Source organism: Oratosquilla oratoria, chromosome 9 (genome assembly GCF_046742065.1).
Source record: "Oratosquilla oratoria isolate Oo_2021 chromosome 9, ASM4674206v1, whole genome shotgun sequence".
Taxonomy (NCBI): domain Eukaryota; kingdom Metazoa; phylum Arthropoda; class Malacostraca; order Stomatopoda; family Squillidae; genus Oratosquilla; species Oratosquilla oratoria.
In genome coordinates, this window is record NC_134785.1 from 38,940,979 (window position 1) to 38,950,978 (window position 10,000).

Below are 10,000 nucleotides of genomic sequence, written 5' to 3' on the forward strand. Positions count from 1 at the left end.
GTCTTGGGAACTGAATCAGCAAGAAGTGGAGAGGACCTGAAGGACCCTTCCAATCAATGGAGGGGGAGGGGGGGTCGTCCTCGAAATTAGATTAAGGCCCACTTTCGGGTCCCTCGACGGGGTACCTAAGGTCGCCCGGCACCCAAAAGATGTTAACTACACAGGAATGCGTTTGTGTGACGTTACGTTTCGTCACGTGACGGTGATGTTTGAACATGTGGTGTCATCGTATGGGGAGGAAAGGACCTAAGGACGTTTTCTTTTGGGACTCGTTGAGCGACCATAGGGCGCCTACGGAACCTTCTTGAATGCAACAAAAAATCTGATGACACAGCTACCTAAATTAGGTCACAAGAAGAAGATGAAAAAAATAAGAAGAAAGAAGAATATAATGGTGAAATATGAAATGAAAAAAGAAAAGGTAAATGAGGAAGAAAATAAATGAAGATAAAGAGATGAAGAGGGAATGTAAGAGAAAGAGAAAAAGAAGTAGGAGAAGGAAGAAAACAGGAAAGAGAAGAAGAAGAAGAAGAAGAAGAAGAAGAAGAAGAAGAAGAAGCAAAAGAAAAAGAGGAAGAAGAAGAAGATGAAGAAGAAGAAGAAGAAGAAGATGAAGAAGAAGCAAAATAAAAGGAGGAAGAAGAAAAAAAGAATAAGAAAAAGAATAAGAAGAATAAGAAAAATAAAAAAGAATATCGTGATGAAGGGTGAAACGAAAAAGGAAAAAGTAGAAGAAAGAAAATGAGGATGAAGAGAAGAAGAGGGGAGTAAGAAAAAGAGAATAAAGAGAAGTAGAAGAGAAAAAGAAAGAAAAAAAGAAGAAGAAAAACAGAAGAATAAAATAAAGATGAAGAACAAGAAGATAGAGAAGACGAAGAGGTAGAGGTGAAGAAGAAGAAGAAAAACAGAAAATAAGAAAAAGACTAAGAATAAGAAGATAGAGGAGAAGGAGGAGAAAAAAAGATAGAGGAGTAGACGAAAGAGAAAATGATAATAACAACAACAATAATATTAATCATAATAATAATAATAATCATAATGATAGTAATAATAATAATAATAATAATAATGATAGTAATAATAATGATAATAAGAATAATGATAATAATAATAACTGATGATGATGATAATAATAATAACTGATGATGATGATAATAATAATAATAATAATAATAATAATAATAGTAATAATAATAATAATAATGATATCAATAATAATGATATTGATAATAACAGTAATAACAATTACAATAATAATGATAATAATAATAATAATCATAATGATGATATATAAAAATAATATAATAACAATATAATAACAATAATATAATGATAATAATATAATAATAATAATAATAATAATAATAATAACAATAATGTAATAATGATAACAGTAATGTAAATTATAATAATAATGATAATGATTAATAATAATAAAAATAATAATAATAATAATGATAATAATAATAATAATAATAATAATAAATAATACATTACTAATAATAATGAAAGCTAATAGTTATAATAATAAATAATAATAATTATAATAATAATAATTATAATAATAATATATAATAATAATAAATAATAATAATAATAATAATCAATAATAATAATAATAATAACATAATAATAATAAATAACAGTAATAATAAGAATAACAATAAGAAGAATAAAGAAGAGGAAGAAGAAAAAAGAACAAAGGAAAAAAAAAAGAAAGTAGAGAAGAAAAAAGATAAAGAAAGACAGAGGAAGAAGACGAAAGAGGAGAAAGAATACAAATTATGAGAAAGAGGAGAAGACGAAGGAGAAGAAAGGGTAAAAGAGGTGAAGAAGAAAATAAAAGAGGAATAGGAAGAAGAAGAAAAAGATGAGAAGACGAAAGAGAAGAAAGAGGAAAAGATGTGAGGACGAAGAAAAAGATAGAGGAGAAGACGAAGGAGAAGAAAGAGAAAAGGAGGCGAAGAAGAAGAAAAAGAAGAAGACAGAAAAGACGAAGGAGAAGAAAGAGGAAAAGAGGAAAAGAAGAAGAAAAAAGTGAAGGAGGAGGAGGAAGAAGAAAATAGAAAAAGAGAAGATGAAGGAGAAGAAAGAGGAAAAGAGGTGAAGGAAAAGAAGAAAAGAGGAGGAGGAGAGAGGAGAAAGAGGAAAAAGAAAGAAAAAAAAAAAAAAAAAAAAACACCGCTGTAGCAAGAGGTTTTGTATAGAACGGCAGGTGACGGCACAAAAAGCTATTCATCAGAAGAGGGTGAAGACGTGGAAGAATACGGAAACGAGGTGTAGGATTGGAAGTGAATAGAAAACGGAGAAAGGCCTAGCCGTAGTGGAAATTATATAAATATTACATTGAAAAACAAAAAGTCCCTGTAAATAATCAAAACTAGATATTTCCTATATTATTGTGAAATCAAAATATCTAGATCTTTCATCCCATTGGCAAGAAGAGGTGATCCACCATTACGCAAATAAATTTTTTTTATTATTTATTTATTTATTTATTTATAAATTAATTATTTATCATATTTTTTACAATTTAAAAGCACTGTTTTTTGTAGAATGGTTTATGTTTTTAAAAAATTAATATTTATCATTTTATATTTAATATTCATTTCTTTTTATTTTTTTACATTTGAAAAGCTCTTCACTTTTGTTAGAATGGTTATGGTATTGTTAGGGTTAGGTTAAGTGTTAGGTTTAGGCTTAGGTTAGGTTAGGAGCTACGTGTGGGAACTAAGTTTCAAGTTAGGACATTAGGTCTTTTCAGCGTAGACTGTAATTTTTACTGGGAAGAATCCTTTTAGAACGTGGGGAATTAATTTTATATACTTTTTCTGGACCCCGTGACCCGATTCTATTTTGTTTAGAGAAACCCTTTTCCTTCCCTGTTAGAAATTCAGTTAAACAATTTGATTTGAGAAATATCAAATTAGGTTTTGGTTGCGGTTTCATCTTACTATGATGTTCCTCATTATTTTTTCTGAGTTGATTGTTATATTCAATGTCACAAAATACAAATTTCTTTGCCTGACAACCTTTTTCATTCTATAAAAAGAAAATTGAAAAAAATGACCATCTTCTGCAAGCACTAAACACTATATAGGAAGTTTATATCCACATAAGTCTCAAAAAAAAAAAAAAAAAAAATCAAATTGATATTATGATGAGAGTCTTTCAAAACTTTTGTCCATAAGACAATATAACAACGTTGGACTTTCCGTTCCGTTTGAAATGAAAAAAGTGATGTTGGTGCCTTTCAGAATTTTTTTCTTTTTCTTAAAGAACAGGTTCGGCACCAGACAATAATTTTAGGGCAATTTAAAATTTATGCCCTTCTCTCATCAATCAGGTCTAGTGCAGATCTTATTAGACGAAGGATAACTTTTTTTTCCCGAAGAACACAAAGAAAAAGAGTAACTTTTTAATTGGTGCCTATAATCAGTTCTTTCACGCGAATGAGGCGGGAGACTAAAGGACCATGATGGCGATGATGAGGATGATGATGGATTGATGATGATGATAATGATGATGATGAAATGATGATGATGATGATGATGATTGATGATGATGATGATAAAGGATGATGATGAAGATGACTACGACTATGATGATGATGATGATGATGACGGCGATTATAATGATGGTGATGATGATGGTGATGATGGTGATGATGATGATGATGATGAATGATGATGATGATGATGATGATGATGTTAATGATGACGACCGACGATTGATGATGATGAAGACGACGATGTTAATTATGATGATGATGATGATGATGATGATTGAGGACGAGGAGTAGGAGGAGGAGGAGGAGGAGGAGGAGGAAGAGGAGGAGGATCAGTTGACGATGGAAGATGACTTAGAAACTGAGTCTGTCTCAGGTCTGTCACTGACATCATACGCCATCATCAAAATGAGTCAAGTTCTCCACTATCATGGGTCTCCTGAGTGGCTGTATAACCACTACTAATTAACGGCTAGACAATTATATCGAAAAAAAGAAAAGAAAAAAAATAGATAAATAGATAAATCAATAGATAAAGTAAATAGTTTTAAAATGAATAAACAATTAAGTAGATTTAATAAATAAATCAACAAATGAATAAATAGGTATATAAATGAATAAAATTGATTAGTAAGATAAGAAATAAGGAACTAATTACTTGTAACCTAGGATAGATATCAAAAGACGAATTTAACGCGTGATTTCAGTTAACTGGCTTTAGTGCTAGGTAAACAGAGAATAATTTTGGTAGTGATACAATAAATTGAACATATTTTCGCTGTCCATATTAAGGGAATCATATTTTCCAGGAAGCCATTAGTTTTCAGATACCAAAATTTAACCCAACCTAAGGATATGGTTTCCAACACCATTTCGCCTTTTTTTTTTTGTTTTTTTTTTTTTTTTGAAACAAGCTCATGATATTTCCTTGTTTATACCTTGCATTGAGCCCTTTAACCTTTTCCCTTCATAAGACAATTTTCCTTCGTTTAAAAAGGTCAGTAAGATCCTATACTATCCTCATTACCTGTTCCTAATTAGCCTCAAGTTACCTCAATCCTTTCAACCCGAGGTCGATTCCTCAACTGAATAAAATCGCCTTGTTATTCAGTAAACCCTCGATATAACGGACGATATGGGGACGGGGGTCTGTCGTTATATCTGATGATCCGTTATAACCGAGGATCCGTTATATTCCGAAGTTTGTCCGTTATCAGAAATTAATAGGATTAGGAAATTACTGTACCAAAGTGCTCCTTCACCTCACCCGTCCTCCTCCCTTCCTTTCCCTCGTTCGGGAATGGGGATTGGGAGAGGTTTTGGGTTCTATGGGGCCTCCCTTGGTGGCCTGGATATAAGAATCCAATCACCACCTCAGTAGCCTTAGTAGGTTTAGAGCAGTGGTTCTCAACCAGTGGTTTAATGGAACTCTATTGGGTCTACGATGGTCAATAAAAGGGACCGCCAACCAAAAGCCACTTGAAGTTAGGGAATGCAAAACGGTTATATTTAGTGTTGAGGGTCATCTCCTGTAGTTTAAGAAAACCAGTAGTGTATAACTACGGGGTATACGTGAATGTAGATTGAGAACCCCGGGTCTAGAGGATCTCCGGATTAGACTGAAGGATGAAACTCGTATGGAGAGCCTACTGTCCTTTTGAAGGACATTGCATCATCTATCACACTTTCGCTACTGTGGCATACTTTATTATTTTTTTTCTCTTGGCGAATATAAACTGATTATATTTCAGATGAGGGTCGGGGCTGAGGGGAAATGATGGAACATGAAGGGTCTACTGAATGTTTAAGGACAGAGTGTCATAAGCTTTTCGTAGATTCTCGGTCCATAATCACTCTGCTTAGTTAAGCAATGATGATGGAAAGGTGATCTTATATAAATACGTACCAACTTCGTACATATATACACACAGAAATACGTTTATACAAACATGCATATATACAGATACACATACATACATACATATTCTGGTATACGTACTAACATACATACATATATACAAACATACATATTTACATACACACTCATACCTTATCATATATACATCTTCGAGAGATACTTTACATACATACTGTACATACATACAGTCGGGGAGGGGGGTATGGATGTTTCTTCTATGGCCTTTTTCCCCCTTAATGGTGGGTTGTCATATCATACTCCCCATACCACTACTTCCTTCTAAAACCATTTCTTCGTCCCTTCCATACTAATCGACTCGAGAATGATGGGTCCATCCCCTACGTCCCGCCACATCACTCGAATCAAAGTCGCCTCTTCAGCTGAATACAATCGGTTGGGGTAATCTAGATCACATTTTCACAAGGTTTCGTCGGTGGTTTGGGAATGTAGTTCTCTTACCAAGGCATTTTAGAAGTAATATCATGAGATCACAGGTAAAGTTTGGCTAAACTTCTTGTTAAATAAGGGGTAGAAAGAAAAAAACGGCCATATGGTTATTCAAGAAAGACCAGAAGGCTACAACGCCTACCAATGTGTGTGTGTGTGTGTGATTCAACCTTGGTCTTTCGATCACGTGTTGGACTCGAGACCGACAGCTATTTTCCTCCAGGAATAAAGATCAGAGATAGTATGACCGATCTATGGGTAATGCTATGACCTTACACGCACACACACCACACTCTCAACTCTCCCCGCCCACGAGAGTTGAAATAACGACTCACAGCGGCACGGAATACTGAAATAATTTCAGGCCTCTGGCAGGATCGATCTAGTACCAGCCGGCACCGGCCGTCACTGACATCTGTGACTCCTACCAAACGCGCGCATGTTCTCCAATGCCCTCTCAGGTTTGGGTGGTTATATGTTATAAGTATATATATATATATATGAATAGAAGCAGTCACAACCAAACACACTGGGACTCCCACACAACTTATATATATATAGTAGCGCATATAACATATATATATATTCACATTGTGAGCTTTGATCTCTCGATATTACATACATATTATAGAGCGTATGTTTATATGTATAATTATATATAACTCATCATATCTCATCATATATGGACGAAGTGGGTTTTATAGAGGAGCGTATTTATATCTCTCTCTATCTTTACCGCTATATACAAATATCTATTATATAGAGCGGATAGATATATCTCATATATACTATCACTATGATGGGCGGGGGGAGGGTGGGTGGAGAGGGGGTATATTATATATAACATGAGGAGTGTATATATTAGATATATATATATATATAAATATATATATATATATATAATATATATATATATATAAATATATTATATTATATAAATATAATAAATATTTTTATATATATATATATATATTATATACATATATATAGTAAATATATATATATATGTTATATAATATATATATACATATTATATATATATCAGAACACATCCAGATATATATATATACATATATATATAATTACTATCATAATATTATTCAGAAAGATTATATACATATTTATATATATATACTTATCATTTAATATATAATAATTATATTATATATATACTGTTATATTAATAAGAATAAGATAATGTATATATCAATATAATACATATCTATTTGTATATACATAGATAATGTGACGCAATATATATAAATATATATAAAACCTAGATTTAATATATCATATATATATATAAGATAAATATAGTATATTTAAGAGATATATATATATATTATACATATGTATATATATATAACATATAATTATTATATGAACCATATATATATTTATAACTATCCTATGAGATATATATTTCTATAATTGTAAAATCATATATATTAATATACATATACATTAAAAAATATTAGTTATATATAATGTGTTTATTATATGTGTGTATTATATCTGTGTTTTAATGTACATACAATATTTTATATTAATACATTTTATATTAATATATATATATATATATATTATATATATAATAATATATATATAACATATTTATATATACATATATATATATATTATACATACATATATATAATATATATATATACATATATATATATATACATACATATATCTATATTATATATATACATAATATATATATACATATATATATATACGTATATATATATTTATATATATATATATATATATATCTATATATATATATACATACATATATAAAAATATATATATTATATATATATATATATATATATATATATATATATATACATATATATATAAAATATTATACATTATATAAACATATATATACATATATATGATATACATATATTTATATATATATAAATAAATATATATATATATATATATAATATATATATATATATACATATATATACAATATACATATATATACATATATATATATATATTTGAGTATAGACAAATGAGTGGAAGGGTGGTGAGTTAAACACAAAGAACAGTTGGAGTTTTATTCACTGACGTTTCGTCCTTACCAGGACATTCTCAAAGTACATACAGTTTCAGAAAATTAACAGCTTATATAATCCATCCTTGCCGTGTTCCCCTCCTTCTATACTCTCATCCGTCCTCTACCCGACTCCGACTATGTCACTTCTCCCTTCGTTCTCAATTGTCCTTTTTACCTCCTTGACAATCAGAGTACTTACCGCTCCTGCTAATTTTATAAACCCTTCCCTATGGTTGATGCAGGGGTGGGAAGTAATGTAGGCTGCCTCCACTATTTTTCTTTTCTTTTTCTCTAGACCTTTGTGGAGCACCTCTATCTTTTTTCCAATCTGGAAGATGACCACATTGGTCTAAATGAACTACTAGCGAGTTGGAGGTTCTGTGAGCTCTGACGTCATTTTTGTGCTCATATGTCCGTAGCTCCACTGATCTTCCCGTCTCTCCATAATATCCTAACGGACAACCACCACATGGTATATTGTAAATCGCGCCCTTCTCTATATCCTTTTCTGATTTACTTCTATTCTTGACAACTTCTCCTAATTTTTTACCCGTGGAGAAAGCAACGCTCACACCCGCTTTTGTGAGAATATGTCCCAACTCCTCCGCGTACTTCGAGTTGGGGACGGACAAAAACTCCGCCCTGCCTTCTCCGGACCAGTCGTCCTTCTTCCTTCTCATTATTGCCGTTGCTTTTCTTCCTCAATCTGTGCAGTAGTCCTTCCGGGTATCTGAGTTTAGTGAATACTTTGAAAATATATTTGATTTCATCCTCTAAAAATTCTTCGCTACAAATACGGTACGCCCTTAAGAAAAATCCTATAACCACTCCGTTTTTAATTTTGTTGCTATGCGCTGAGTAGAAATGAATCACATCGTCTTTATTGGTGCTTTTCCTGTAGACAGAGAAAGATATCTTGTTACCTCTCCTCCAAATCACCGTATCCAAGAAAGCTAGTCTGTTATCCGTCTCGTGTTCGATAGTAAACTGGATGTTTGGTTCGACCTGATTCAATCTACTCAACTTGTCATCTAATTGTACCTTTTTCGGAGCGATGACAAGGACGTCGTCCACATACCTCAGCCAAAGCGTGTCTCTACCCATTATCCTTATGAAATAATCTGTCTCTAAAACTTCCATATACAATGAAGCTAGAACCGCACTGAGAGGACTACCCATTGCAAGTCCTCGGTGTTGTCTGTATTCTTTCCCGTTGAACATGAAAGGACCAAACTTCACACATAGAGACACTAATTTCAAGTAATCACCTTTGCCCACTGGTAAATCAGCCTCATCCAAACTGTCTACCACCTTCTTTGCCGCTGCCAACGCTCCTTCTACCTCGACATTCGTAAAGAGCGCAGTTACATCATAGCTAGCCATTACTTTTTCTGAAAGATCACCATTCTTTAACCTCGTGATCAGATCTCCGGAGTTTTTTAAATGGGCATTACTTATCGAGCCTAGCCTCTGTGATAGTGGTTTGGCTAAGCACTTGGCTAGTCTGTGCGGGGCGCTCCCGATACCAGAGGTGATGGGTCTCATCGGGACGTTTGGTTTATGGGTTTTCGGAAGTCCCCGCATTCTGGGTGGTTTAGGGGCTTCCTCTAACAGACCCAGTAGCTTTTTCCCCCGGCTGGTTCTTGTGAGTATCTTCCTTGCTTCTTTCTTAAATTTCTCCCCTTCTAAAGCTGCGTGCCCAATATGTTTCTCTTCATATGTATTGGTGTCGCTGAGCAAGTCTAACATTTTTGCGTCATAATCTACCCTGTTCATGACGACAACTCCTCCACCTTTATCCGCACTAGTGATTACTATATCGTCGTCTCTTCCTAGTTTCTCTAAGGCTAATCTGAACCGTCTGGGTATGGAACATTGATTGATCGTGGCTAGAGCATGAAAGCATGTGACTAGACCTTGTTTGAAACCTTTTTCCACGTCACTGTCATTCCATTTGTAGTTTCTGTTTAAATAATCAGTATAACCTCTCTTATTCACACCGATATCAAATTTAAGACCAAGCGAGAGGGGCAGGTTAGAGAATAAA

At 32.7% G+C, this 10,000-nt stretch overlaps 1 protein-coding gene across 1 annotated transcript in view; it reads right to left on the minus strand.

Annotated features, from left to right (window-relative positions):
- mRpL28 (mitochondrial ribosomal protein L28) overlaps positions 1-10,000 on the minus strand; it is a 56,966-nt gene that overhangs the window by 42,011 nt on the left and 4,955 nt on the right. The gene's annotated exons all lie outside the window — the stretch shown is intronic.